Genomic DNA, 10,451 nt, shown 5'->3' on the forward strand with positions numbered 1-10,451 from the left:
GTGATGAATGTGGACTTGCTCTGGACGTGCAAGGACGGCCAGGATTTGGATGAGTGGAGGAGGAGGTAGGGCTGACCTGAGGAGCGGGTTTGCCAGAGTTGAATTATGACTAAGAACAGTCACAGAATAGAAACAGCCGCCGTCTACTGAGCTCTTCCCGAACGCCGGCACCTTCCACGCGTCAGCTCACGTAATCCTCCCAAAGACCCTGCAAAGTGGTGTCAAAGACATCTGGAGACTTTTTGACGCTCGTGTTCTTGGCTGCTCCGCATCTGATCCCCCTTCCCAGGTGCCAAGCGCTCCCTCCACCCTCTTGGGGCCCCTTTCTCGCTGCTGACCAGAGGCTGTGAAGCCCAGGCCCGTGTTTTCTCCTCCCACCCCACCGCGGCCCCCCGCAACCAGGACATGGGCACGTGAACTGGTAGAACCATCAGATTTTAATCAGGAACAAGTGGCAGAAAGAAAGGGGACGAGGAGAATTTTCGCCAGCAGCAGCACTGGTAGCCACATCTGGATTCCATGAGGCAGAAGGGTGCATGGTTCTTCCCTTGTTTCCAGTGTATTTTCCGAGCCTGGTCTGAGCCGGCTTTCTCAGTGATTCTTTGAGCTACTCAAATCCCATTAGAAAAGTTCTTGTACCTAAATTGGTCAGAATAAATCCCTGTTGTTTACAACCAAGAATCCAGGCTGATACAGTAGATTAAAATTCTTACATTATAGGTTAGGAATCTGAGGCTCAGAAGGGTGAAGTGACTTCCCCAAGGTCACACAGCTCATACCTGTTTGATTATAAAGCTTGTGTTCTTAACATACTAACCACTGAATGTTCAAAATGAGAATTGAACTATTAAAGTCTTCTTTTGTGGATACTTTATAAATGGTGGGGGTTTTTTGGTAAGAAATAATTAGGATAAACAATTATTTCTGGAGATGGTATATATCAGTATGGTCTTTGTAGAAGGCAAACCAGGAATATGTATTAAACCCTTTAAAGTGTTCACACCCTTTGAGTTAATGATTCCGTTTTGGGCCTCTAACCCAAGGCTGTGTTTCTTAATCATTTCTTCTCATTTTTGGCCCTTTACTAGATAGTATTTTTAGACACTTTTCCCCTTGTCTCCTCACACCAGTTTATCTATCTATTCATTTATGTATTGCATTTATATCTGTGCTTTATACGTTAAAAGAGTGAGATTTAGTTCACCCCCCAAGAATCGGCTTTTGCCCCCTTAGGGGCGATTATCACTCCCAGTGAGAATTCACATTCTAAGTAAAGAGATTCATGCACAAAGATGTTCACCACAACGTTAATTAAGTAGTTAACACATGAAAATGCACAGCAAGAGGAATTACATGTCTACCCAGTTTGAATAACTGCCATTTTAAATGATCTTTACCAAAGAAAACTCACCATTTAGACATTTTAAAAATACTTGAAAACAACTCTTGAGTCAAATAGGAGATCTAAACTGAGAACATGGAAAATCCAGAAAGTGCTATCAGCAAAAACACACCACTGCGCGAACACTGCCTAAAACACAGTACTAAATTGCAGACAACAAGAAGCAAACAGAAAAACCAACCAATTTGTGTTTAATTCAAGAAATTAAAAAAGGGTAAAAAAAGGGCAATAATACAGTTTATAGTTTGTAATAACTTTAAATGCTTCTATTAATAGAAATTTTTAAAAATCAGGATAAAATTCTATTTATCATATGATTAAAGCTTGATAAAATGAACAAATTATCATGGTCTAGTGTATGAACAACATACCATATTGTCATAATAGTGGGGGCTTTGAATAGTTTGATTGTGGACAATTTTTCCTTCCTTATTCTTTTCTGTATTTTTTAAGTTTTTATAATAAGCCTGTATTGCTTTCCAATAGAAAAACAATTCACATTTTCCAGGTGGGCTCAGTCCCCGAATGGAGTTTGGCTGGGGTATCCAGGTCTGCAGGTCGCCGGAGAGACGGGCGGCTCTTCCATACTCCCCCCCTTGCTTAAGACGCCGTCCCCGCTCCCACGTGCCAGGTGTACCAAAGAGCCGCCGAGTGCAGATGGGGGAGCCTGGAGAAGGGGAGTTTTCTGTGGTTGAAGCAAGTCCACCCGCCTCGGGGAGGCTCGGGAACCCAGGGCAAGTCTGTTCTCACCTCCTTCCTGTGAGCTCCTTCCATCCTCCGACGGGTGCCGGCACATCCATCATCTGGAAACACCTCGGTAAGACGTGAACAAACGGGTGGCACACCCAAGCCCGTCACCTAGACTTCGGCAGAAAGTTGCTTTCGGCTGTTGGAAAACCAGAACGGATGAGGGGAGGAGAGGGCGTGGGTCGGGCCAAGACTGGAACCCTCCTGGGCATGCAGCCCTTCCCACTCGTGTCTGAGTCGTCCCCTAATCATGGCGCTGCCACCAGGCCATCATCCAGCCCCCTGTTCAGAGAGAGGCCCCAGAAAAGCCCAAACTTCCCAAACCGCAACCAACTTTCCCCAAAGAAATGGCCTCAAGTCGTGATCCCTCATTACTGGAAATGCCGCTTGACTGTGGCTGTGTCCACGGTGACTGTTCTGTCATCTAGGTTGAAAAATGCCCACCATTCTGGCTGCTGGAGATTTTCACTGGCTCCCTTACCTTGATCACTTTTCCTGCACGTGTAAGAGGGTGTTCTTGCCAAAGCTGATTTCTCTGTGCTTAAGAAAGCATTTTACGGGCTACTTTTTTGGCAGAAAGCCCCGGTTCTCCATCCTTTGATCTGCAGGCTTTGCATGGACAGGACCGGTGTTGAGTGAGCAGGACCCGTCCAAATGTCACTAGCCGTGTCCAAGCTCCGACCTGCCACTCAGAAGCCCCAGGGATGCCGGGCCTGTGGTCCTTAGATCCCTCTAGCCTCCAGCCTTGCCCCACCCATTATTAATCTCCCAGGAGGTGAAGAAGGGCTGCGGTCATTTGTGGATTTTGATGATTTGCACCCCAGTGCTTCTCGCCATCACACTCACTGGTTACTGCACATGCATTTGGAGGACGGCCGCCTTTTAAAATGATCGTGACAACATTCCAAGTGCAACGGCTTTGATCTCCCGGCCAGAGGACATCTGCTTGCCTGATATGACATTTTCCCCTTCTAGATTCAGGCCAGAACTGTCCCCCACTCCCCCAGCCCGTCTCCCTGCTGGAGTATCACTCCTCCTCCTTTGTTTCTTTGGCTTCAAGTTCGCATCCTCTCCTTCCAACACTTTCACCTCATCCCTCCGTGTCATATTTTACCTCAGACCCAGAGCAGCGCTGCAGCTGACAGACCATTGTGTTGTCTTTGATGTGTGCTGGCTCCGGGCTGGTCCCTGGCTGGATACACAACTTACTGGAATTACTTAGAAGTTTCCTTTCCATTTTTGTCTCCTCCTCTATTTATTCTCAGAGGAGAATGTCAGTGAGCAGGAGGGCAAGTACGCCAGACAGGCAGTTCTCTTTGTGAATCAGCCGAGGATGCATTTTCCTGCTTCCTCCCCTCCCACAGAAAGCGACAGCATTCACCGAAGCCCCTCTCTCCCCATCTCCATCTCCCAACCTCATCCCCTCTTCCTGCCAGTCCCAGCATTTCCCCTGCTTGGGAGAGCAGCTGAGGTTTTAATCAGGGGTTATCCGCCTGGCCAGAAAGGCTCGAGCAGAATCTCCCCCCACAAAGAAACATTTCCTTTGGTTTCAGTGGTCCCCTGCTCCCTTTGCAAAACACAGAGACTGGCATGGGCCTGGCTGAGTTACCAGGAGATTTGTTTAACTGCTTCAGAATTATTATTTGCATGTGGGAAAACTCCGAACAAAAAGCCCCTGTGTGTGTACAGATGCCACAGGACTAAGCCTTTGTTTGGGTCCCCTCTGAAAAGAAGTGTGACTGTACAAACAGCAAGGATGCCCACTGGCTAAACGAGCTATCAGATGGCCTGATGGACTCGCGGAGAAACCTGGTCTGGCGCACGGCCTCTGCTCCCCCAGGACTCTGGTCATTTCACCTCAAGATTGGCCCTCGTTTCTCTGCGGCTCGTGCCTCTGTCTCCAATAACGGGGTCTGCAACCAGGCCTGTGCGGGGCCAGCAACGATGAGCCCGGGGACGGGACGACTCGAGGACGGAGTCGGCGGGGCACAGTGCCAGGCACTTGTGAGGACCCGGGAAACATTACTCGGTGGGCCATCGGGGCTGCAGATTCCACCAGCCACAGGTTCCCGAGCCAGGATGAATAAACTAGAGTTCACGTAGCCCCAAGACTCTTGCAAACCTTAATTCAAAGAGAAAGAAACTGACAGAAAATCCTGCCTGCCATCAAATCCCCACCTCCTGGGGACGCAGCGTGGTGGCCAGACGGCAGCAGTGAGTCGTAAAACCTTAGTGGGGAAGAAATGCGAGGGTGGGTGTCGCACCCCCCCCCGCCACTTCCTGGAAGTGGAGTTCCAGGAGGTTAAGGAGAATGCCCAGGGTCACACAGCAGTCTTTCCCAAGTGGATTAAAAGTCTGATTTTGTGTGTGTGAGCTCTAACAATGGCGCCCCTATAAGGTTTGCTAACAAAAATGAAGTTGTACCTGTAAAGTCCTCCTGACCAAACAGCACTCACGAATGCTCTGTCCGAAGAACAGTGAAGCAGAGTGTTATCACCAGAGTAGCCCTGGGTTTCCCTCAGAGACCCCCCCAAGCCCAGCACATGTACAACTGAAGTTGGCAGCACCCCGCCCCAACACCGTCCACCTCCACCCGGGCCCACACCATGATGGACGGCCCCTGTCTGCTTCCTTCCTCTTGCCTGGGTCACTGCCCGAGACAGCCTTCCCACCACTCTCCCTGCCTCATCCTCCCGCCCTTCCAACCCAGTCTTCACACCCAGGCAAACAGTGTTCTGTCTGGGTTGCAAACTGGATCCCACTGTTCCTCTGTTTCAAGTCCCTTGATGCGTCCCCAGGTCCAAGCGGGAGATGTCCAGACTATACCGTGTTGCAGACTTGGCCTCTGTGATCTGGCCTCTGCCTTCATTTCCAGCCTCACTGCTCTCATGCCTCTGCCCTGCCATGCAGAAGTACGTACAGGCTCCTCAACACCTCTGTGCCTCTACCTGTATTATTGCCTCTTCCTACAAGGTGACACCTAACTTTATCTCCTGAACATTAAGTCTACTCATCCTTCAAGGCTCAGCCAAAATGCCACCTCCTCCAGGAAGTCCTCAGTGCCATCATAACTCTTGTAGCAACTTGTGCATGCCCTGATCACGTTGTTGAATTAATGCTTACATTTCAGAGTCTTCGTTAAACTCTAAACTCCTGAAGAGTGAGGACAGAGCTCTGTCCAATTCTGTATCCTAGCACACTCACCAGAATGTAGGGGTGACAGAAGAGATGCTGGTTTATTAGAAGAACTGAATTGATTTATTGAGCACCTACCAAATGCCCAGCACTAGGGTGACAGAAATGAACAAAACAGAAAAAAAAAATCATTGCCTTCTGAAGTTTATAGTATGGTGGGAGGATCAGATAATGACCAAATGCTTAACTACATAACGTCAGTCAGTGACAAGCACTAAGGGGCAAAATAGAGCAGTGTGAGGGGAGAGAGCGTGAAGGGGGCACGATTTCATTAGATGACCAGGGTCAGAGACGGTAACTCTGAGAGGTGACATGGAGGCCAAGATGCAGAGGGACAAGTAGAATGAGGAAGGGCGAGTACCAAGGCCCTGGGCTGGAAGTGTGTTCAGCATGTTTGAGAAACAGCAAGGAGGCCCAGTGTGGCTGGTGTGCGGTGAAGGAAAGAGAGGGGGAAAGTCAAGGTCAAAAAAATGGCCAGACCGTAGAGGTCCTTGTGGGCACATACGTGCACATCTGAAAGGAAGATTTGTTTTTAAAAAGAAATAATAAAGACACAGTCAGGAGGGTGGTTACTTGTAAGGCGGGAGTGGGGAGGACGGGGGGGAGAATACAGGTTGCTGTGAATTACTGTCAGTATTCTTGTGCTGGCTTTACTAGTGGCTTCACGGGTGTTCATTATAGAGAGAATAACATTGTAATGTTGGTTATAGAGGAATAAGTAGCGAAGCCGTGCATGAACCGTGATGATAACGCGTCATGAGTCAAGAATGGTCACTAATCTGATTCTCTGAACTGGAGAGAGAAAGTAATTCCCTGGAGGCCAAAACTTTATTCTGAAATAACTGTCTGTATCCCTTGTATTTAAGGAAACCCTCTAAGTTAATACCTGCTTAGCTGGGAAATTCTCTCCAAAGGATTTGGGGGGGGGGCTTTCCCAGGAGGGAGGGAGGTGCGGCTGCTGCTTTTAGTCCCTTCCATCCGATGCTCGAGCAGCTTGCGGTTCACAGTGTCTGGACCACAGGGGCAAGTGCAGGAGAGACCGGGCCCCCCGGGGCCGGCAGAGCGCACAGGACGGTGAGCCCTGACGCAGACCCGGGCTCTCACTGGGGGACGGCAGAGCAGTGCTGGAAGGCAGGCAGAACCCGGTTCGAGTCCCAGGTCTGCTGCCACTAATGAGCAGACCGAAGGCGGATCTCGTAGCCTCCCTGAACTTCAGTTCTCACGTGTCAACTGGAGACCCTGAGTCCCCAGGGAGCACGCTGCCATAATGAAGAACCACGAACCGGGCGCCTTGAAATTGCGGGAACCAATCTCAGAGTTCTGGAAGCTGGGAGGAGTCAGCAGGCCCCGTTGCCTCTGAAAGCTCCAGAGAAGGACCACCCCTTGCCTCTTTCAGCTTCCGGTGGGAGCGACATTCCTTGGTGTCCTTTGGTTTGTGTCCAGCTCCCCCGGTCTCGTCGCACCTGGCCTCTCCCCACGTGTCTCCGCGTCGTTTTACGGGCTTCTTGTTAGGATGCTTGTCATTGGATTTAGGGCCCACTTGCTCCAGTGTGAACGCATCGTCACTAATTACATCTGCAACAATCCTTTATTCCAAAGCAAGACCACATTTTGAGGTTCTGGGCAGACAGGAACTTCAGAGGGACACTATTCAACCCAGTGCGTGGAGATAATGACATAACAAAAAAGACCGTTGTAAGAATTAAGTGAAATAATGTATATAAGGCACCAAGCACAATGTACGCATTCATCTCCGTCATCACCACCGCCATCATCTCAGGGAAACAACCCTGTTTCTGAGAACCTGCCGTCCTGCTAGCCAGGGTGACCACAAGGGAACCTGCCAGGTAGGCCTAGGTCTAAATCCAGGCTGGCAACCTCTGGCAGATTATTAAACCTTTCTGAGCTCCAGTGTCTTTCCCACACGGATGGAGCTATGTAGCCAACACTTACATGCCATCTACCGCGTAGGAGGCACAGTTACGGGCTCAGCCAGTGCCCAGAACAGCCCTGTGAGTGAGGCGTTACTACTAGCTCTAGTTTACAGTCAAGGCAATTGAATCAGCAAGCATTGAAGACCGCGCCTAAGGTCACAAAGGAAGTGAGTGATGGAAGCAGAATTCAAACCCTGGCGATCTGGCTCCAGAATCCCTCCCAGATCAAAAGAGAATAAAATAAATAAATACATAAAGCACTTAGCCAGGGTTTACTCTGCACAGCGGTCACTGAACGGTGGAGCCACTACCCAGGCCCCCTCTTCTAAACCCCTCCCTGTGCTAACCTCAGGGGCGCGTGCCTCTTTCCTCTTCCTTTCAGTTCAAATACTTGGATTGTTACCCCGGTTGACATGAAGCCAGAGCCAGGTCTCCATGTTGAAATGTCTAGGCTGCTCAAGTTCCTTATGTTTCCTGAAGAATCTTGCCCTCTTTTTCATCTTGTTCTTATTCCCTCGAGTGTCCTATGACCCTGGTGGTGGCTGGTGGGGTCAGAGAAGGGGAGGGAGCCGTAGCTCACTGCTCTGGCCACTGGGGAGCAGGGGGTGCTTCTCTCCTGGGGTGGCGGCAGGGGCAGGCAATAGACCTTAAGACATCTCAGGGACATCCACCTGATGGGGCCACCCACACAACCCAGGAACTTGTGTGCTGTCCTTGGCACAAAGATCCTTGAAAAGTCCACCCTGGAACAAAACCTCCCTTAGATTTAGAAAAGCCACCACCAGAGGAGAAAGGAAAATTTCTCCCATTGGGGATACAGATTCACTGATGGTATCAGAGGCAGAAGGAGGGGGCTGTCTCCTGAGCATCCAGCCTGGGGTGGGGACAGTTCTGGGGGCTCCCAGCTGGGGCGCCCGCCTCTCACCCGGCCCCACTCCACCCTGAGCAGAAGGTGCCCACAGAGCTCAGTCTAGTTTTCTGGGACTCCATCGACTCCACCTGCTGGTGGTCGGGCTCCGCCCTCTGTTACCCAGTGCTGGAGGAGGAGCAGGAACACTGCACCAGCCCTGTTCTCCTCCTGCCTTTCCGGCCATTGCCAGAATCCCAGCAGGGACACGGCACTGTCGCAGAAATTCCTTAGTCAGGGAGCATGCGCACTTACCCAGGATGGGGGCACAGGGCAGATCCAATGAGCACTTAAGCAACTCCAGCAAATTTGCTGACCCTCCCCAAACCCAGGGCTCAGGGACAGGCTTTTTCCTAGAGGTAAAGTGAGGGGCAGTGCTGGGCAAATTGTGACGCAAGCACTTTGTGGCTGCTGCTCCACCCTTCCCCTTTCAGGGCCCCTCCCGCTTCCCTCCCAGGGACCTTGTGACCTTGTGCCCGTGTGCCCTGGGGAGGCACCCACCCGCTTAGACAGCCCCACCTCCCCTCCCTTCTCCCTCATGAGAGATCCCTTTCCTCACCCCAGACTTTTGCAGGCTCGATCTCATTTTGGTAACAATAGAAGTTATTAAAGGAACAAATCCCTGCTACTTTGTCAACCAGCTGTTGGGCTGCACCTCCCAGGTGCCCTTATGCCTTGACCCAGGTCAAACATGGAAAAGATGCGGCCGGACCAGAGGCTTTAGGTAATTCCTAAATCTGCCTGCTCACCCCGGGGCTGAGGTGTGTGCAGACTTCACACTTGCTGGGCCGGAGGAAAGCTGTGTCAGCAGAGGAGGAAAAGAACACTCAAACCCCAGTTACAGATGACGAGAACCACATAAGGCATAGAAAAAAGCTCATATAACAAACCCCATAAGTATATACTTTCTATCCTTTCTTCTCTCACCTTCATAGAAAGTAGTAATTATAACAATGGAAAAAAAAGAGTTTACACTTGATGCTATGAGGTGAGAAGGGTGTTGCTCTGAACTGGCTACTCAGCCCACGAAAACACACTAACAGAAGGGAAGAAAGTCAGCCAGGAGCAGGGGCCGCCGCCGGGCCGGCTCACCGCACACGTGCCTGAGCCCCAGGCCGGCTCAGAGCTCGGCTCGCCCCTCGGGTTCCCAGCAGGTCCTGCTGCTGACCCTCTCCCGGCTCCTCCTCTGCCCTGCCCAGCACCACCACCCCCCCCCCGTCAGCCCGCCTGGGTCCCCAAGACGGGCTGCCGGTGGCGACAGGGCTCAACTCAGCCCAGACACCTTCACCGGGCTTCGGACTCCTGAGGACTGAAATGAGCGGAGCCTCTGGGAGCATAAACGATAACCAACTTCTTTTTCTTTCGGAACTCACTTTGCTTGCCTTTCAATTCTGTCTGAAGTGGATGGAAAACCTCAGCTTTTTCCTTGCCTGATGCCCTCCTTCTGCTTGTTGTTATGTTATGAATGCAGTTACATATATATGTAATATATAATATATATGTTATGTTACCTAGTCCAAATTCTTCATATAAGTGGAATCATACACTCCGTGTGTGTGTATAAATTCTATTTATGTGGGGTACCTAGAACAGTCAGACCCACAGAAGAGAGGTCACCAGAGCCGGGGAGGCAGGAATCGGGCGTTGGTGTTTAATGGGGACAGAGTTTGGTTCTGGGAAGATGCAGAAGCTCTGGAGGTGGACACTGGTGATGGCTGCACAGCACTGTATACTGAAGGCCACAAATCGTACATTTAGAAATGGTTAAAACGGTAACTCTTATGTTAGGTAAAGTTCACCGCCCATATACAGAATGCCTGGTGTGTATACATACCTATCCGCTCAAGTCTTACTTCGATCGACTTGTGTAACTAGTTTCAGACAGCTTACATTTCCCTTTTTGGTCTCGCTCCCCCATTTTCACATTGTATTGCCTTGGTCTGAGCCTTTCACCGCCTAGATAGTTTCTGGGTTCGGGTTTTACGCAACCAAGACGAGCTCCCCTCGGACAAAAGCCATGCGGCCCTCTCCCCTGCTGCGTCTCCCACAGCCGCCCTCAGCTCCGTTTGCTTTTAAGCAGAAAGCTTTACTAGTTAAAGAGAAAGTCCGTGATTTTCAGTGGTACATTTAATAATTCATAAATCATGAGAGGTTCAAACAGGTTCAAAGTTTAAAAGTTTAAAAGTTTTGCTGAAGCTTTAAAGTTTAAACTGTCAGAAGCTTTGACAAAAAACTTTTCCTGTCTGGAATATTTAAGATCGTTGTG

The 10,451-nt window shown here is 50.2% G+C and overlaps 1 long non-coding RNA gene across 1 annotated transcript; it reads right to left on the reverse strand.

Moving 5' to 3' along the window:
- Nucleotides 1–419: 419 nt before the first annotated feature.
- Nucleotides 420–8,531, reverse strand: LOC140688921 (uncharacterized). The gene is made up of 3 exons (XR_012063746.1): nt 8,441–8,531; nt 2,153–2,288; nt 420–639 (listed from the first exon to the last, which is right to left on the reverse strand). It is a non-coding gene; the product is annotated as an uncharacterized lncRNA (long non-coding RNA).
- Between the last annotated feature and the right edge of the window lie 1,920 nt (nt 8,532–10,451).

Source organism: Vicugna pacos, chromosome 24 (genome assembly GCF_048564905.1).
Source record: "Vicugna pacos chromosome 24, VicPac4, whole genome shotgun sequence".
Taxonomy (NCBI): domain Eukaryota; kingdom Metazoa; phylum Chordata; class Mammalia; order Artiodactyla; family Camelidae; genus Vicugna; species Vicugna pacos.